This window comes from Lissotriton vulgaris, chromosome 1_1, assembly GCF_964263255.1.
Source record: "Lissotriton vulgaris chromosome 1_1, aLisVul1.2, whole genome shotgun sequence".
Taxonomy (NCBI): Eukaryota; Metazoa; Chordata; class Amphibia; order Caudata; family Salamandridae; genus Lissotriton; species Lissotriton vulgaris.
In genome coordinates, this window is record NC_141685.1 from 231,720,191 (window position 1) to 231,739,591 (window position 19,401).

The 19,401-nt window shown below is 41.3% G+C and overlaps 6 non-coding genes across 6 annotated transcripts; all 6 read right to left on the minus strand.

Moving 5' to 3' along the window:
- Positions 1-15,417: 15,417 nt before the first annotated feature.
- On the minus strand, positions 15,418-15,490 carry TRNAE-CUC (transfer RNA glutamic acid (anticodon CUC)). The gene has a single exon. It is a non-coding gene; the product is annotated as a tRNA-Glu (tRNA).
- A 352-nt stretch (positions 15,491-15,842) lies between these two features.
- Positions 15,843-15,915, minus strand: TRNAA-AGC (transfer RNA alanine (anticodon AGC)). The gene has a single exon. It is a non-coding gene; the product is annotated as a tRNA-Ala (tRNA).
- Positions 15,916-16,479: 564 nt separating this feature from the next.
- On the minus strand, positions 16,480-16,552 carry TRNAK-CUU (transfer RNA lysine (anticodon CUU)). The gene has a single exon. It is a non-coding gene; the product is annotated as a tRNA-Lys (tRNA).
- Positions 16,553-16,904: 352 nt separating this feature from the next.
- On the minus strand, positions 16,905-16,977 carry TRNAA-AGC (transfer RNA alanine (anticodon AGC)). Its single transcript has one exon. It is a non-coding gene; the product is annotated as a tRNA-Ala (tRNA).
- Positions 16,978-17,319: 342 nt separating this feature from the next.
- TRNAK-CUU (transfer RNA lysine (anticodon CUU)) lies at positions 17,320-17,392 on the minus strand. Its single transcript has one exon. It is a non-coding gene; the product is annotated as a tRNA-Lys (tRNA).
- A 149-nt stretch (positions 17,393-17,541) lies between these two features.
- TRNAR-CCU (transfer RNA arginine (anticodon CCU)) lies at positions 17,542-17,614 on the minus strand. Its single transcript has one exon. It is a non-coding gene; the product is annotated as a tRNA-Arg (tRNA).
- Positions 17,615-19,401: the final 1,787 nt, after the last annotated feature.

The following is a 19,401-nucleotide window of genomic DNA, read 5'->3' on the forward strand; positions in this document are numbered from 1 at the left end:
TGTGTGCTTAATCTGCATAACATGAATAAAGTAACCTTACTGCCTTCCACACTTTATTTGAAGTCCAATTGCCCATAACAGTGTTAAGTTCACTCCTAACTTATGCCTTACCTCCACTTATGGGATGTTTTACAGTTCAGGTTGTCCTGTTTACTACTCGAATATGAGTGATATTGCGGTGTGTTCATCTAGACTCATACCCTAGCTAATCTTGAAGTTAAATTTCCCACCAATGAGAAACCAAGGGAGATACCATTTTTGATAGTTATTGCATGTCTAATGCAAGAATAATCACCAGATTATGAGAGTCAATGCAATAATCCAGCAAAAATTACTCATTTTCGCCCAACATGGGGCTCGAACCCACGACCCTGAGCTTAAGAGTCTCATGCTCTACCGACTAAGCTTGCCGGGGTCCCTCCTTAAGACAGTATGCAGACCAATCACTTTTTGTGAAGAAAATCAAATCCTGGATATTCCTCTACTCTTGTTTTGCAAGGAAAGCCAGATTTATACATCCTTTAGGGGACAGAGTGTCAAATAAAGTAAGAGAAAATGAAAATGGAAGTTGTGAGAACTTCATTTTAAGATTGCATAAGAATTCAAATTCCTCTCACGTGCTAAAGAATACCTGAACCCTTTTGATTAAACCACTTTAGTTGTTATAATGAGACCATATTTGAAAGCCATCTGTGATTTTTCTGTTCTTACTCTGCAATGACCTTGGCAATGACAAGTTAAAAATAAAATGTATGCAAATTTTATAATGGAGAATGCGGGCATCGATCCTGCTACCTCTGGCGTGCTAAGCGAGCGCTCTACCATTTGAGCTAATTCCCCTGTGTGTTTAATCTGCATAACATGAAAAAGTAACCTTACTGCCTTCCACACTTTATTTGAAGTCCAATTGCCCATAAGAGTGTTAAATTCACTCCTAACTTATGCCTTACCTCCACTTATGGGATGTTTTACAGTTCAGGTTGGCCTGTTTACTACTCGAATATGAGTGATATTGCAGTGTGTTCATCTAGATTCATACCATACCTAATCTTGAAGTTAAATTTCCCACCAATGAGAAACCAAGGGAGATACAATTTTTGATAGTTATTGCATGTCTAATGCAAGAATATTCACCAGATTATGAGAGTCAATGCAATAATCCAGCAAAAATTACTCATTTTCGCCCAACGTGGGGCTCAAACCCACGACCCTGAGATTAAGAGTCTCATGCTCTACCGACTGAGATAGCCGGGCTCCCACTTCAAGATGGTATGCAGACTAATCATTTTTTATGAAGGAAATCCATTCCTGGACAATTTTTGGGAGTTATTGCAGGTCTAATGCAAGATTAATCCCCATATTATGAGAGTCAATGTAATATTCAGGCAAAAATTACTCGTTTTCGCCCAACTTGGGGCTCGAACCCATGACCCTGAGATTAAGAGTCTCATGCTCTACCGACTGAGCTAGCCGGGCTCCCTCCTTAAGACAGTATTGTCGTGTAGTTCCTAGTTTCCCACTAGGCCCTGCGCATTGGAATAACATAAACAGTAGTATCGACGTGGAACTGCGGATATTCCAGGCCTCCACTGACTATGGTAAACTTAATTGGGTTGTGTTACCAACTAGCTCAGAGGTCACTGGAAACTTTCTTCTCTGCATAGGGAGTGATCAGCTTCCTTGGCACAGACAAGAAGGGATTCAGTTTTCCAACAACCGTGCAACATGACAACTTTGCTCCTCAGATCAAGAGTCGATCTCTAGGGTCGTGTGAAACAATAGACATGTATTTCACTCAGTCAGTCTAGTGCAGTTTACTTTCACGAGATGTAGAGAATAGAGAGACGGGCGTTTATCAATAAAGGGTTAACATTTATTGAACAGTCTTTCTTCTCGTACAAGAGAAATGTATTGCCACAATTGCAATAACTGTTATTATAAAAAGTACATACAGTAAGATAAGTATTGCGAAATAGAACTGTAAAAGCATTGATATGGTTTCTTAGCCATACAATGGTTTAAAAGTAATAAAACATATATACAGTCATATATACATTAGGCTAACATACTCAACTGGTGCTTCTAACTAAGCCTACCCCAGTGTGCCTGACCTAAGCCTAACACGTGAAAGGGGAGCAAGTAAGTAGCTTAAGTTAAGTTGGTTTTGCCAAGGTTTGTTTCAAGAATTCTCGTCTAAGGGTTTAGTCAACACCATACCTCTGAATAGAATGATGGAGGATCCTTCAGGGGTCTCTCTCGATATCCCAGTCACCCGCGAGGGTAAACCGGAAGCGCCGGGACTGGATTTCTCTGCACGAGAAATGCAGCGGCTTCTCTCAGCGCGTCGAGGAAGGAGGGGTGAGAGCGTCCGCGGGCAGCTGGAATCGGCTGGATGTCTTCGCAGAGGACGGCTGCTCGGCTCCTCAAGCGTACTGTACCATAGTTCGCGCTGTAGCGGCGATAATGGTAATCAGCAGCTTCACCACCACAGGATAGCAGGCTGCAGCGACAGAGTGCTAGTTTTTACCAACACAGGGTCATGCAGGCAGCTGGCATCAGCAACAGGCAACGAACTCACAGCTCGTATCTCTCTCATTGCTTAAGGCAACGTTGGTAATATTTATACCTGACAGGTGCCGGGTTTGACGCAAGTTTGCTGGACATAAGACGTCAATTAAAGATGTCACTAGGAAGTGACAGTTATCAGTTGCTCATTAGAGTTCCATTACTAATCAAAACATAGCAAGCGGGGATTTCCAGGTTTGCTAAGTTTTTATCTTGTTGAAGAACTCGGAGTGTTATCTAGGAATATCAGATAGTGACTGCTGCTCTGTCATTGCACTAATTGGTCACAAAGGAAGTAGCAGAGAGTCATGCTGGAATGTGGCTCTGTTCGTGTGAGGCCAGAGATGACTTTCCAGAAAATCGCACTTGAACGGTTATGCCAATATAGGGAATAGATGGATTTATAGCCGAATAGGGGCATAAGGTCACAGTATCGATCAGGAACCTAGATAAGCACGCAACACCCACTCCACGTTTTCATGTCCATCAAAATTACTAAAACTAAAGCAATTAGATGTATGTGTAACATTGCCCACCCCAAAATACATAAATGCATTCGAAATAGGCGTACTTGTAATACATGGAATTTTAGGTACTGTACGTTTTTCAAAGCATAGTAATCATTCAAAAATTATTGCATATGAAATCAATGAACGATTATGCAAAAGGAATTACACATGAAGTATATCTGACAGAAGAAATGCGAGATAAATCATCACATAAAAATGCATTTGTAATAACATGTGTGCTAGAGGCTGGTGTTATGTTGTTATGTCTCTAGATGTGTTTTGAAATAGAAGTGTGAAGCTTCTGTTCTCTAAGAATAGTTTTTACGTTAAGCAAAGAATTGTTCGTGCCAAAAAGAGAGGGTCAATATTTTTTTTTTTTTTTAAATTGTCCAATTCAAAGAAAATAGATTTCCAAAGCTCCTGGCAGTTTTTGTTGATCAAAACTGAAGGCCGAATTCAGAGTTCATGGGAACGCTGTGTGTCGGAAAGCTTCTCAAAAGTTATTGTTTCTCTATGGGTGAGAACATCGTATCAGACAGGCTCGCAAAGAATTGGTCTACAAAATCAGGTGATAGTTCAACCAAATTAGATAGCGCTGTAACTTGGCAGGTGTGAGAATGATTGCTGTCATCGAAGGCAGGACCAGCAATGCTCACAGAACGTTGTACCTGGATGATGTTGCTTTTGTCACTCGCTCCACTGTTACCACTTGGCTGTAGTACAGGAGTCTCCACGAATGCCGACATCAGGATTGGTAGCCGCTGGGGACAACACAATGCGTGAGCCGTTATTGGACTGAGCAAAGTATCGACGTCCATTGGTACTGCTGATGGAAGTGAAAGACAGATGTCCAACACGCATTCATCGCCGCAAAGCATACACCGTAGCACAGGTAAAATGCAATTTTGCCATATCGGTCTGAATGAAAGGAACCAGGTCATGTTTAGATCTCTCAGCCTGGCCAATCCGAGGACGTTAGTTATCCTGTCCCTGTAGCGCATTGCTAGGATTGTCTCTTCCATTCCCATGGGAGCTATGTCTGAGCCGAGGCTTGCCATAACGTAGCAGAAGGGTCAAAAATAGAATCCCTGCAACGAGTCCCAAAAATAGTGGAATGCCGCCAAAAATGGAGTGCACAAAATTAGGAAAGATTCCCAAAATTGCCTGGAAGGGTGTTAGCAGTCCCGTAAAGACTGTCTTAAATATGCCTGGGATGCTTGTTGCACTAGACATGTTAAGGAGTTGGCTGAACATTTCTACGAAATGCACGGGGCAATTTGTTGATAAAAGGTCATGGACTTCAGTAGCCGTCCTTGCGACTAGAAGATCATACGTCTCTTTAGATGACGTTATAGGCACTGTTGTCTGTAAAAGCACAGATTTCATTTTGCTTAATGTATCAATTCGTATAGAATAGAGATTCAGACGAGGCCAGAGGGGAGTCGCTATGTCTGGAGGCCCGCTCGGGAACAATGCTTGCATACAACATTTGACCATGGACGTTACTTGTACTAGATAACTTTTTCCGGGCACGAGGCCACAACACCTGTGATCCGTTCTAAGAATGTAACTCCCGTTTGCGAGTTGCATAAAGAAGGGCTCTATCTGAGTTGCAGGTGTGACTAGCTGGTGGCATGAAAGGTTGTTTGAATTTCCATCACATGCTCCGTGTAAATTAATACCCTGACACAAAAGTATACCGCTTAGTGAATGTTTACAGTTATTACCACTAAGAAATACATTTTTGTCGCTGTCACTATAGCAAGAATGAGTGTATGGTAATTTCCATTCGGATTTTACATATCCCTTACCCAATTGTTCATATTGGCCAGCAGGTATGTACTCAAGGCACTTTGCACGGGGCAATTTGTTGATAAAAGGTCATGGACTTCAGTAGCCGTCCTTGCGACTAGAAGATCATACGTCTCTTTAGATGACGTTATAGGTACTGTTGTCTGTAAAAGCACAGATTTCATTTTGCTTAATGTATCAATTCGTATAGAATAGAGATTCAGACGAGGCCAGAGGGGAGTCGCTATGTCTGGAGGCCCGCTCGGGAACAATGCTTGCATACAACATTTGACCATGGACGTTACTTGTACTAGATAACTTTTTCCGGGCACGAGGCCACAACACCTGTGATCCGTTCTAAGAATGTAACTCCCGTTTGCGAGTTGCATAAAGAAGGGCTCTATCTGAGTTGCAGGTGTGACTAGCTGGTGGCATGAAAGGTTGTTTGAATTTCCATCACATGCTCCGTGTAAATTAATACCCTGACACAAAAGTATACCGCTTAGTGAATGTTTACAGTTATTACCACTAAGAAATACATTTTTGTCGCTGTCACTATAGCAAGAATGAGTGTATGGTAATTTCCATTCGGATTTTACATATCCCTTACCCAATTGTTCATATTGGCCAGCAGGTATGTACTCAAGGCACTTTTTAAATCGGAAAGTTGTTATCGGAATTGTGATAATTCCGTGTATTATCCATTCAATGACAGGACTCTCTGACATTGTCAATGGTAATCTCTCGAGTTTCTCGATGCTCAGGATTGTATAGTCTGCTCCTTTCTGTGCCAAACTGATCTGTTTATCAGTAAGGTTAAAACTGGAAAACAATGACGTCGTGTTGATTAAACGCCAAGGCACATAGCCTGAACGAAGATTTTGCAGCGTCCAGCCTAATTCTGTAATAGAGCGTAATTGAGATTGGCCATGTTGTAACATTAGCAAATCTCTGTCTATCACATCAAAGGCAAAGGATACAATATTGTCCAAAGAATATATTCTGGAAGACAGAGTCATTAACCCATTGTCTACCATAGAAAGTGATTTCTCCAAATTAATACGATCAATTTCTCGTATTTTTTCAGCAGTTTCAATTTGCTTTACTTTCCAAGCCTTGTTGTAAGCAGCATAGATACTGGTCGCTATGAAACGCTTTTGACGCTGTTTGCGTGGTCCAAGAATGAAGTCGCGCAAATCAGCACCATCTTTTAGCAAAGACAAGTGTTGCTTAATTTCAGCCAGTGTGGATGTAGTTAGCCATTCTAGGCAGAGTTTCCCTACACTGTATGTTGTTATAATCCCTGGATGTTGTCTCTGGGAGTATCTAGGGTCTAATCTGGTCATTTTTAACCCCTGTGTTTTATTCAGGAACCTATCTTGACAGCTATTTGTGTATGTAGGCCAAATTAACCACTTTTTCCAATCAGGATTTGTTCTGTTGAAATGTAAAATTTGTGACACATCTAACTCAATATCTGTGGTTGCATTTTCTGGTATTGGCTTCGGTATAGACGGTGTTTTCATTTCTTTGATCTTAGCTAGGCCAAGACAAGATATTTGGTGTACAGTGTCATTTAAAAACAACATTTGTTCTGGTATCATGCAGGTTCTAAATAGTGCTTCAATGCCTTGCACCTGCCAATCTTTTGTACCCCAAATTGTTTTCGTTTCAATATTATTTTTCCAATAATCAAAACCAAATGTCATCATTTTGTCATAAAATGCTTCTGAATATATCAATTTAGAATTTGTCAGCATTGTTTTCATGCCTGTTTTATCTAACAGTTTGTAATAAAACGTTTCTGCATCACTGGTGTTAAACCCTGAGAAGTATTTGAATTTCTCAAAAAATGCTTTAGAACTGCTTTTAGGTGGTGTAGCACAATGTTCCCATTGATTATACATAAAAACATTTCTAGGCTGTGCAGATTTATGCAAGTAATGATCCCCATAGTGGGTATAACAGAATAACTGCTCATAACTAGATGAACCTTGTAAATAATCATGATCTGTGAATCTAGCTGACATTACTAAATCAGACATCATGTCATTAATACTGTTAAAGTCCCAATCATCAGAGAATGTACTAGGTGTCAAAAAGTCACTTAAGGAAACCTTTAGTTGATGAGGATACTTCAGGATTTCGACCGGACCATAGATCTCATAGTCTGTTTTCTCCCATACTACCCCACCAGGTATTGGAATTGCTGTGACATTAACTGTTGACAGTTCTCTTTTCTTCACATGGGATGATCTGTGTGGTTTCAGGACTAGGTTGATGTTCTGACTTGCTGTGTCCATTCAATTGTAATGAACTTCCCTAAAATTAAAACTAAAATTAGGCATAGTAGGAGTATGAAAACCCCTGAGATAATCCAATGCTCAATCAACGGTGAATCCAGATATAGTTCTTTGATTTGTTGAAGGAGTCCAATTGTATTTTCTTTAGAATACTTTTTTGTTTCTGGCATCACTTCGGGGTCGTTTAAATCTTCAGAGAAGTTGTCGAAGTTGATGAAATAACCAGAGGCAGTTCTGTCAATTGATGGGATTGTTCTTTCAATCTGTCTCTCGGTAGCACTTTCTGATGCCACATTAGTGTAGACTGGTGCTGTTTCTTGACGAACTGTTTCAATCTGTGTTTCAAGAGGCACGAGTTCCATGGCTGTATTGCATAGTCCTTCATTGTGCACTGCAGGCTGATCGAATGTGATGAGTCTTTCAGTTTGAACCTCTTGGATTGTTGCAAGTTTGGGTATTCTGTTGTTTCTTGGGAGTCCACTGGGCCTACTGTTGATTATAGGCCACATGCTTGTGGTTTTACCAGATCGATAGACACGACTCTGTTCTCCTTTTTACCAGCAAGGGGCGGTAGCACAACTGATCTTGTTCCGGTGACTGCTAAGACAGGTACTGCTTTTCTGTAAGAAGGCCCAAATTCCTTCTTAACCGCGATCTTTTCTCTGACTAGATCCCCAATCTTTGGAATCCAGACAGGCCTTGCTGGGGCTGTTGCGGGTGGTGCCTCATCAGTGGTACTTGGCTGTTGCTTTAACTTTATGTTGCTTAATGATTTTCTTGTTTCATTCAGTTCCTGTAAAACAGCCAAACGGTCTTTTACATCAAACTGCGTTGTTTCTTCTTGTACCACTGACATCTGACTATCGAGGTCCTGAACGTTCATTCTAATTCCGAACAATAGTTCGTATGGGCTGAAACCTTTTAGAGAATTTCTTGGCATGTTGTTAAGACTAGTCTGGACACTTATTAAATGTTTGACCCACCCAGCGCCTGAACCTAATACCTTCGCTGTTATAGATTGCTTTATGTCCCGGTTTTTTCTTTCTACCACACTATTCCCTTCGGGGTGCGACGGACAAGAATACCGCAACCCAATTCCCATGCTGGCCATGGCCTCCTTACAGGCTCGAGAGCTGAAAGCAGGACCCTGGTCAGAATGGAACGTGGTAATTGCGTATGTGCCGATAAAGACTTGCAAATCTTTTATAACCGTTCTAGCATCAGCCGAGCGCTGGGGCCACATTTTTTAAGTGCTTTTCGTCTTAACTGTGTACACTGGGACGCGCTTCTCTTCTTTGATTGCGCAGACAGACCGCGTTATGCAGTCTATCAGGATTTCTGAAACTATACTTGCCGGTTCATCACTGCGATTTCTGTTGCAGTCTGGACAGTTTTTTGCGAAGTCATTAATTCCTTCACTCATGTCCGGCCACCAGTACTCTGATTGCAATTCTTTCAGAGAGGCTTTGATTGTTTGGTGTCTCAGACCCAACCCCATGTGTGCTTCCAGTAAGAGGAAGCCCCTCCTGCTCCTGTTTGGAATTACTCTGTCCCCCACTCCAGGGATTCGAGCAAAAGGAACGGAGTTTGCATCGATTATGTATGCATAATTGAGTGGATAGTTTACGGGTAGTGCTGCACAGTCGCCTTTTACGGTCGTTTTTACTGCCAGCATGGTTTCCCCGTCTATGTACTTATCTGTACGCTTTTTTGTGGCTACGGAAGCCGGTTTAGTTGCTTCCGCTTTGGCTGTATTAGCCAATGAATTCCCTGCAACGTGAACGCCATCACGTCGAAGACTCTGTGCGTGAATCACGTGAGTCTTTTGTAGTTCTTTGTGTAAAAGAGCTACCTGTTTCCAGAGCAATTTATGCTTTATTGTGGCACCTGTATCATCTTTGTAGTCGTTTTCGATCCAACTCTGCAGTTTATTGTTGTAAGAGTTGACGCAAAAATGAGAATCGCACACTATAAGTGTCGGGAATTCACGTTCTGCATTTTCGAGCGCCATCTTTAAAGATCTGATTTCAGTTCTTTGAGCCGAACAGTACTTTACTGATTCGGTTTTTGTTACTTTCGGTCTGAATTTACCGCACAGCCAACGACCTTTAATGATCGCACACGCTGCATTGTAGGATTTGCTCTCTACGTTGAAATGCTGTACAAAGCTATCTGTATAGATTATACAGGCATATTGTGGGAGAGGCAGAATTTCGATTGGCAGAGGATATTCTTCTTCATATTCTAAATCATTCAGTTCTTCGAATTGCGGGGCGAAATAGTATTTCACGTCTTCCGCTCCTAGAGAATCTATGCACTGTATCCATATCGGATCCAGTGACACTGTAGGCAGGTTTACTGGGCTGAATAGTGCCTCGAAGGCGGATTCCGCTGTAAGGATATTGATCCGTTTGCCGTGTGCTAGTTCTCGTTCATTTGCTAATGCGATTTGCACTGCGTTCACAGTTCTTTCTGTGTGACTGAATGTTTTTTCTGCTTGTGTGTACAAGTGAGATTTAATTGAAATAGGTACCTTTTCTCCCTCATTAGAGGTTAGGTACGTAAATCCGCATCTTCCTGGGATGACTCGGATTACAAGATCGATCGTGTTGTCACGTGTATCTAATTTTGTTTTTGCTAACATGTCTGTTTGCAGTGATCTCAAAATTTCTGTGTGTTTTTGAGTCCAATTGATTTGTTTTAAATCAGGTTTTATTAGCTCGTAGAGAGGTTTAACCCTCTCTGCGTAATTTAGTATGTAAGTTCTTCCGAAATTCAGAAAACCTAGTATTGATTGTAAATTCTTCAGCGTTTTTGGAGCTTGGAGTACAGCGCACTTCTCTAAGAAGTTGTCCGCTAGGCTTTTCCCTTCACTTGATAATTCGTACCCTAAGAATAGTACTGTCAGATGGGCAATTCGGGACTTTTTAAAGTTGAATTTGTAACCCTCTGCTGCGAACCCAAGTATAATGGTGTTCACTCTTTTCAAGTGAGTATCCAAGTCGTCGTCTGTGAGATAAATATCATCTACGTAAGATAATGCTTCATCATCATAGATTTGTAGTAACTCTGTTACCCTAGCTGAGAATAGTCCTGGGCTGTTCTTGAACCCCTGTGGGAGACGACAGAATTTTTTCTGCGACCCAAATGCAGAGAAAGCGGTCAAATATCTGCTTTCTGGTGCAATGTTTTGACAAAAGAAACCATTAGATATGTCTAATGTCGTTTTATATTTTTTCCTAACTATGTTATTCATTAGGGCTGCACTATGCGAGTTTTGTACTGCAAAAGTTTTGCAACATGTATTAAGATGTCTGTAGTCCAAAACTAGATGATATGAATTGTCTGGCTTGGAGACAGGAAACAAAGGATTGTTCATTTGAGAGGTGCATGTTTCAATCACCCCCTGGTACTCAAGTTGATCTAAGATCTCCCTGACTTGTTTTTTAGCTTCTTGCTTTATGGGATACTGCCGTTGGGCAGTTGGTTCACTTTTCAATTGGATTTTGTGAGGAGGTGAATCCTCATCCCATCCTACATGATTTTTATATAATGCAGGTGCCTGGGCCACTGCCCATTTCCTTGCATATGTATATTTTTTGTGAATCGGAATGTGATTCGAGAAGGCAGGCATAATCACTTCTTCGCCACGAGGGCACTCCCTGACAAACTCCGGGGGCAATCTTTTTCAGCTAACAGAATATCATAGCCTTTTGAGAGCTTATCCCAAAATAGACCCTTAATTTTCCTAGTCTTATCACCCTCTATACGCAATGTTATTTCGTATATTTTATGGGGCTCGCTAAGTCTGGCGTCGGCAGTTTCAACCTGAATGAATTCATTCGTGTCCACTGTCTCCAGATGACTCATCAAGATCTTGCGCGCTATACTGATTTCTGCTGCACTGTCCAACATTGTCAATGCCCACTCCCCGTTTTTCAACTGTGTCCTCAGTATTCTCGGCATGGTTGATTACTCTAATACTGGCTACCTTCTTTTTCTGAAATTGAGATTTCTTATTTTGAGCAGGTTCCTTGTCTTTGGACTTGGTGTGCTCTCCTGGGTCTGACCGTCCTCTTCTTTCCAAATTCTGTGGAGAAGATCGAGAGGGACGTGTATCAATACTTTGATATCTATCAGGTTTTTTTAGATTATCCCTATTTCTAAGGTTATATCTTTTCTCAGAGGGCTCCCGTTGGGGAGACTGGCGTTCTCGAGTCGGAGTTCTTTCCCTCCGTCGAGGAGACCTTCCTCTGGACTGGAAAACTTTTTCCTTGGGAGTGGATTGCTTATTTCCATCCCAGCTCTTTTTAGGAGTGTTTGAATTATTTTTAATAAATAATTTTTCAGGATTTTCGAGCAGTTGGGGTTTTACCGGTTTCCCACCCAAGCTGTCTCTACCTAATTCTTCATAGCATTTTTCTATGATTTTTGCAAGCTCAACAGGATCTTTTATATCTGTTTCCCTCAACTTCTGGCGGATCGCCACAGATGCTGCTTCTCCCTTTATGTTGGCTAATAATATAGCCGTGACCTGCTTGAAATCTTTCAGTAATTTCATACCTAGATTTAAAGCGGGCTCTGGACCGAATTCATTTTGAATCTGTTTTAGCACTTCTGGTATTACCGCCATAGACGGAACACCGTGTGTTTTTGTGTAAATGGAAGCAAAGACTGTACCCCAAGTGTCACAGTCCTCCACGTGTGGTGCGATTCCCATAGGAAGGCAGATGGTCAAGATTCTGTGTTCCTCAATAGGGGTAGTATCAGGAAATACTGCCTCTATTTGAGTGATTTTCTGGGCTAACCAAAAAGGAATTTGTTCCCGTTTTACGGGTGTTTTACCAAGACATGACTGTATGTTCTGTGGTGTAATTTTATTTGTGTTCCCCTGATGAGGGGTCAGCTGTGGCGTATTAACAGCTGGCTGGACTGTTGCAGTCCGCATTACATATTGGACTAATTGCCTATGTATTTTTATTAATGTGTTTAGCTGTGCTAACAGCTCTTCTCTAGACATTTTTGCAATGTCAGGATGTGGTGTGTAGCTGGCTAGAACCGGCCACGTGGCTCCTGGTCTACCTAGTGGACCGAGCCTAGTTATGTGATCATTGTGTTTTAGGGCGCCATTAAACCAGAGCAGGTGCTCTTGAAATTTAAGTGGAATTTCAATCTCCTCGAAAGGAGCGTACTCTCCCGGAGGTTCCTCTATTTTGTAATAGTGAAACTCCTGTGTTATAGCGTTTACCGCTGGAAAGTTTATCCATGAATAGAATACCTCTGTCTGCCGATATTCGTGAGCCTCTATCACGAAAATTACTGTACCACCTTGAGGTGTCAGTCCGTTCTCTATAAGTTTTAAAGTTATAGATCTTCTTAAGTGGACCGGGATGATAATAGCATCCGGGTCTGTGTATTCGGGACCTTGCTGAGTCGCATCTGCTGCGCCCCCAGTGGTTCCGTTATTTTCTACTGACATTGTATAAATGCAGGTTTTACAGAGTAGGTCTCCAAGGAGACAAAGATTAGATGCACAATATTTTGGAACACTGTATCCTTCAACGTTGAATAAACCAGAGCTTTACATAGGAATCTCTTCCTACTAAGGTCGGGCGGATTTTAACCTTTCACCCACTCCAGACGTCTATTGGAGTATTTTACGGGAGAAAAGGGGTGTGAAATATGCATGACTGAGTTACTCTATAAGTCTTGCGTTAGTTTATCGCCTTACCAAACGGTTGGGCACCATGTAGTGTAGTTCCTAGTTTCCCACTAGGCCCTGCGCATTGGAATAACATAAACAGTAGTATCGACGTGGAACTGCGGATATTCCAGGCCTCCACTGACTATGCTAAACTTAATTGGGTTGTGTTACCAACTAGCTCAGAGGTCACTGGAAACTTTCTTCTCTGCATAGGGAGTGATCAGCTTCCTTGGCACAGACAAGAAGGGATTCAGTTTTCCAACAACCGTGCAACATGACAACTTTGCTCCTCAGATCAAGAGTCGATCTCTAGGGTCGTGTGAAACAATAGACATGTATTTCACTCAGTCAGTCTAGTGCAGTTTACTTTCACGAGATGTAGAGAATAGAGAGACGGGCGTTTATCAATAAAGGGTTAACATTTATTGAACAGTCTTTCTTCTCGTACAAGAGAAATGTATTGCCACAATTGCAATAACTGTTATTATAAAAAGTACGTACAGTAAGATAAGTATTGCGAAATAGAACTGTAAAAGCATTGATATGGTTTCTTAGCCATACAATGGTTTAAAAGTAATAAAACATATATACAGTCATATATACATTAGGCTAACATGCTCAACTGGTGCTTCTAACTAAGCCTACCCCAGTGTGCCTGACCTAAGCCTAACACGTGAAAGGGGAGCAAGTAAGTAGATTAAGTTAAGTTGCTTTTGCCAAGGTTTGTTTCAAGAATTCTCGTCTAAGGGTTTAGTCAACACCATACCTCTGAATAGAATGATGGAGGATTGGTATCTCCTTCAGGGGTCTCTCTCGATATCCCAGTCACCCGCGAGGGTAAACCGGAAGCGCCGGGACTGGATTTCTCTGCACGAGAAATGCAGCGGCTTCTCTCAGCGCGTCGAGGAAGGAGGGGTGACAGCGTCCGCAGGCAGCTGGAATCGGCTGGATGTCTTCGCAGAGGACGGCTGCTCGGCTCCTCAAGCGTACTGTACCATAGTTCGCGCTGTAGCGGCGATAATGGTAATCAGCAGCTTCACCACCACAGGATAGCAGGCTGCAGCGACAGAGTGCTAGTTTTTACCAACACAGGGTCATGCAGGCAGCTGGCATCAGCAACAGGCAACGAACTCACAGCTCGTATCTCACATTGCTTAAGGCAACGTTGGTAATATTTATACCTGACAGGTGCCGGGTTTGACGCAAGTTTGCTGGACATAAGACGCCAATTAAAGATGTCACTAGGAAGTGACAGTTATCAGTTGCTCATTAGAGTTCCATTACTAATCAAAACATAGCAAGCGGGGATTTCCAGGTTTGCTAAGTTTTTATCTTGTTGAAAAACTCGGAGTGTTATCTAGGAATATCAGATAGTGACTGCTGCTCTGTCATTGCACTAATTGGTCGCAAAGGAAGTAGCAGAGAGTCATGCTGGAATGTGGCTCTGTTCGTGTGAGGCCAGAGATGACTTTCCAGAAAATCGCACTTGAACGGTTATGCCAATATAGGGAATAAATGGATTTATAGCCGAATAGGGGCATAAGGTCACAGTATCGATCAGGAACCTAGATAAGCATGCAACAGTATGCAGACCAATCCCTTTTTGTGAAGAAAATCAAATCCTGGATATTCCTCTACTCTTGTTTTGCAAGGAAAGCCAGATTTATACATCCTTCAGAGGACAGAGTGTCAAAAAAAATAAGAGAAAATGAAAACGGAAGTTGTGAGAACTTCATTTTGAGATTGCATAAGAATTCAAATTCCTCTCACATGCTAAAGAATACCTGAACCCTTTTGATTAAACCACTTTAGTTGTTATAATGAGACCATATTTGAAAGCCATCTGTGATTTTTCTGTTCTTACTCTGCAATGACCTTGGCAATGACAAGTTAAAAATAAAATGTATGCAAATTTTATAATGGAGAATGCAGGCATCGATCCCGCTACCTCTCGCATGCTAAGCGAGCGCTCTACCATTTGAGCTAATTCCCCTGTGTGTTTAATCTGCATAACATGAAAAAAGTAACCTCACTGCCTTCCACACTTTATTTGAAGTCCAATTGCCCATAACAGTGTTCAGTTCACTCCTAACTTATGCCTTACCTTCACTTATGGGATGTTTTACAGTTCAGGTTGGCCTGTTTACTACTCGAATATGAGTGATATTGTGGTGTGTTCATCTAGACTCATACCCTACCTAATCTTGAAGTTAAATTTCCCACCAATGAGAAACCAAGGGAGATACCATTTTTGATAGTTATTGCATGTCTAATGCAAGAATAATCACCAGATTATGAGAGTCCAGCAAAAATTACTCATTTTCGCTCAACGTGGGGCTCGAACCCACAACCCTGAGATTAAGAGTCTCATGCTCTACCGACTGAGCTAGCCGGGCTCCCACTTCAAGATGGTATGCAGACTAATCATTTTTTATGAAGGAAATCCATTCCTGGACAATTTTTGGGAGTTATTGCATGTCTAATGCAAGATTAATCTCCATATTATGAGAGTCAATGCAATATTCAGGCAAAAATTACTCGTTTTCGCCCAACGTGGGGCTCGAACCCACGACCCTGAGATTGAGAGTCTCATGCTCTACCGACTGAGCTAGCCCGGTTCCCTCCTAAAGACGGTATGCAGACCAATCCCTTTTTGTGAAGAAAATCAAATCCTGGATATTCCTCTACTCTTGTTTTGCAAGGAAAGCCAGATTTATACATCCTTCAGAGGACAGAGTGTCAAAAAAAATAAGAGAAAATGAAAATGGAAGTTGTGAGAACTTCATTTTGAGATTGCATAAGAATTCAAATTCCTCTCACATGCTAAAGAATACCTGAACCCTTTTGATTAAACCACTTTAGTTGTTATAATGAGACCATATTTGAAAGCCATCTGTGATTTTTCTGTTCTTACTCTGCAATGACCTTGGCAATGACAAGTTAAAAATAAAATGTATGCAAATTTTATAATGGAGAATGCGGGCATCGATCCCGCTACCTCTCGCATGCTAAGCGAGCGCTCTACCATTTGAGCTAATTCCCCTGTGTGTTTAATCTGCAGAACATGAAAAAAGTAACCTTACTGCCTTCCACACTTTATTTGAAGTCCAATTGCCCATAACAGTGTTAAGTTCACTCCTAACTTATGCCTTACCTCCACTTATGGGATGTTTTACAGTTCAGGTTGGCCTGTTTACTACTCGAATATGAGTGATATTGTGGTGTGTTCATCTAGACTTATACCCTAGCTAATCTTGAAGTTAAATTTCCCACCAATGAGAAACCAAGGGAGAAACCATTTTTGATAGTTATTGCATGTCTAATGCAAGAATATTCACCAGATTATGAGAGTCAATGCAATAATCCAGCAAAAATTACGCATTTTCGCCCAACGTGGGGCTCAAACCCACAACCCTGAGTTTAAGAGTCTCATGCTCTACCGACTGAGCTAGCCAGGCTCCCACTTCAAGATGGTATGCAGACTAATCATTTTTTATGAAGGAAATCCATTCCTGGACAATTTTTGGGAGTTATTGCAGGTCTAATGCAAGATTAATCTCCATATTATGAGAGTCAATGCAATATTCAGGCAAAAATTACTCGTTTTCGCCCAACGTGGGGCTCGAACCCACGACCCTGAGATTAAGAGTCTCATGCTCTACCGACTGAGCTAGCCGGGCTCTCTCCTTAAGACAGTATGCAGACCAATCCCTTTTTGTGAAGAAAATCAAATCCTGGATATTCCTCTACTCTTGTTTTGCAAGGAAAGCCAGATTTATACATCCTTCAGGGGACAGAGTGTCAAAAAAAATAAGAGAAAATGAAAATGGAAGTTGTGAGAACTTCATTTTGAGATTGCATAAGAATTCAAATTCCTCTCACATGCTAAAGAATACCTGAACCCTTTTGATTAAACCACTTTAGTTGTTATAATGAGACCATATTTGAAAGCCATCTGTGATTTTTCTGTTCTTACTCTGCAATGACCTTGGCAATGACAAGTTAAAAATAAAATGTATGCAAATTTTATAATGGAGAATGCGGGCATCGATCCCGCTACCTCTCGCATGCTAAGCGAGCGCTCTACCATTTGAGCTAATTCCCCTGTGTGTTTAATCTGCATAACATGAAAAAAGTAACCTTACTGCCTTCCACACTTTATTTGAAGTCCAATTGCCCATAACAGTGTTAAGTTCACTCCTAACTTATGCCTTGCCTCCACTTATGGGATGTTTTACAGGTCAGGTTGGCCTGTTTACTACTCGAATATGAGTGATATTGCGGTGTGTTCATCTAGACTCATACCCTAGCTAATCTTGAAGTTAAATTTCCCACCAATGAGAAACCAAGGGAGATACCATTTTTGATAGTTATTGCATGTCTAATGCAAGAATTTTCACCAGATTATGAGAGTCAATGCAATAATCTAGCAAAAATTACTCATTTTCGCCCAACGTGGGGCTCGAACCCACGACCCTGAGATTAAGAGTCTCATGCTCTACCGACTGAGCTAGCCGGGCTCCCACTTCAAGATGGTATGCAGACTAAATATTTTTTATGAAGGAAATCCATTCCTGGACAATTTTTGGGAGTTATTGCAGGTCTAATGCAAGATTAATCTCCATATTATGAGAGTCAATGCAATATTCAGGCAAAGATTAATCTTTTTCGCCCAACTTGGGGCTCGAACACACGACCCTGAGATTAGGAGTCTCATGCTCTACCGACTGAGCTAGCCAGGCTCCCTCCTTAAGACAGTATGCAGACCAATCCCTTTTTGTGAAGAAAATCAAATCCTGGATATTCCTCTACTCTTGTTTTGCAAGGAAAGCCAGATTTATACATCCTTCAGAGGACAGAGTGTCAAAAAAAATAAGAGAAAATGAAAATGGAAGTTGTGAGAACTTCATTTTGAGATTGCATAAGAATTCAAATTCCTCTCACATGCTAAAGAATACCTGAACCCTTTTGATTAAACCACTTTAGTTGTTATAATGAGACCATATTTGAAAGCCATCTGTGATTTTTCTGTTCTTACTCTGCAATGACCTTGGCAATGACACGTTAAAAATAAAATGTATGCAAATTTTATAATGGAGAATGCGGGCATCGATCCCGCTACTTCTCGCATGCTAAGCGAGCGCTCTACCATTTGAGCTAATTCCCCTGTGTGTTTAATCTGCATAACATGAAAAAAGTAACCCCACTGCCTTCCACACTTTATTTGAAGTCCAATTGCCCATAACAGTGTTCAGTTCACTCCTAACTTATGCCTTACCTTCACTTATGGGATGTTTTACAGTTCAGGTTGGCCTGTTTACTACTCGAATATGAGTGATATTGTGGTGTGTTCATCTAGACTCATACCCTAGCTAATCTTTTAAGTTAAATTTCCCACCAATGAGAAACCAAGGGAGATACCATTTCTGATAGTTATTGCATGTCTAATGCAAGAATATTCACCAGATTATGAGAGTCAATGCAATAATCCAGCAAAAATTACTCATTTTCGCCCAACGTGGGGCTCGAACCCACGACCCTGAGATTAAGAGTCTCAAGCTCTACCGATTGAGCTAGCCGGGCTCCCACTTCAAGATGGTATGCAGACTAATCATTTTTTATGAAGGAAATCCATTCCTGGACAATTTTTGGGAGTTATTGCAGGTCTAATGCAAGATTAATCTCCATAATATGAGAGTCAATGCAATATTCAGGCAAAAATTACTCTTTTTCGCCCAACGTGGGGCTCGAACACACGACCCTGAGATTAAGAGTCTCATGCTCTACCGACTGAGCTAGCCGGGCTCCCTCCTTAAGACAGTATGCTGACCAATCCCTTTTTGTGAAGAAAATCAAATCCTGGATATTCCTCTACTCTTGTTTTGCAAGGAAAGCCAGATGTATACATCCTTCAGAGGACAGAGTGTCAAAAAAAATAAGAGAAAATGAAAATGGAAGTTGTGAGAACTTCATTTTGAGATTGCATAAGAATTCAAATTCCTCTCACATGCTAAAGAATACCTGAACCCTTTTGATTAAACCACTTTAGTTGTTATAATGAGACCATATTTGAAAGCCATCTGTGATTTTTCTGTTCTTACTCTGCAATGACCTTGGCAATGACAAGTTAAAAATAAAATGTATGCAAATTTTATAATGGAGAATGCGGGCATCGATCCCGCTACCTCTCGCATGCTAAGCGAGCGCTCCACCATTTGAGCTAATTCCCCTGTGTGTTTAATCTGCATAACATGAAAAAAGTAACCTTACTGCCTTCCACACTTTATTTGAAGTCCAATTGCCCATAACAGTGTTAAGTTCACTCCTAACTTATGCCTTACCTCCACTTATGGGATGTTTTACAGTTCAGGTTGGCCTGTTTACTACTCGAATATGAGTGATATTGCGGTGTGTTCATCTAGACTCATCCCCAAGCTAATATTGAAGTTAAATTTCCCACCAATGAGAAACCAAGGGAGATACCATTTCTGATAGTTATTGCATGTCTAATGCAAGAATATTCACCAGA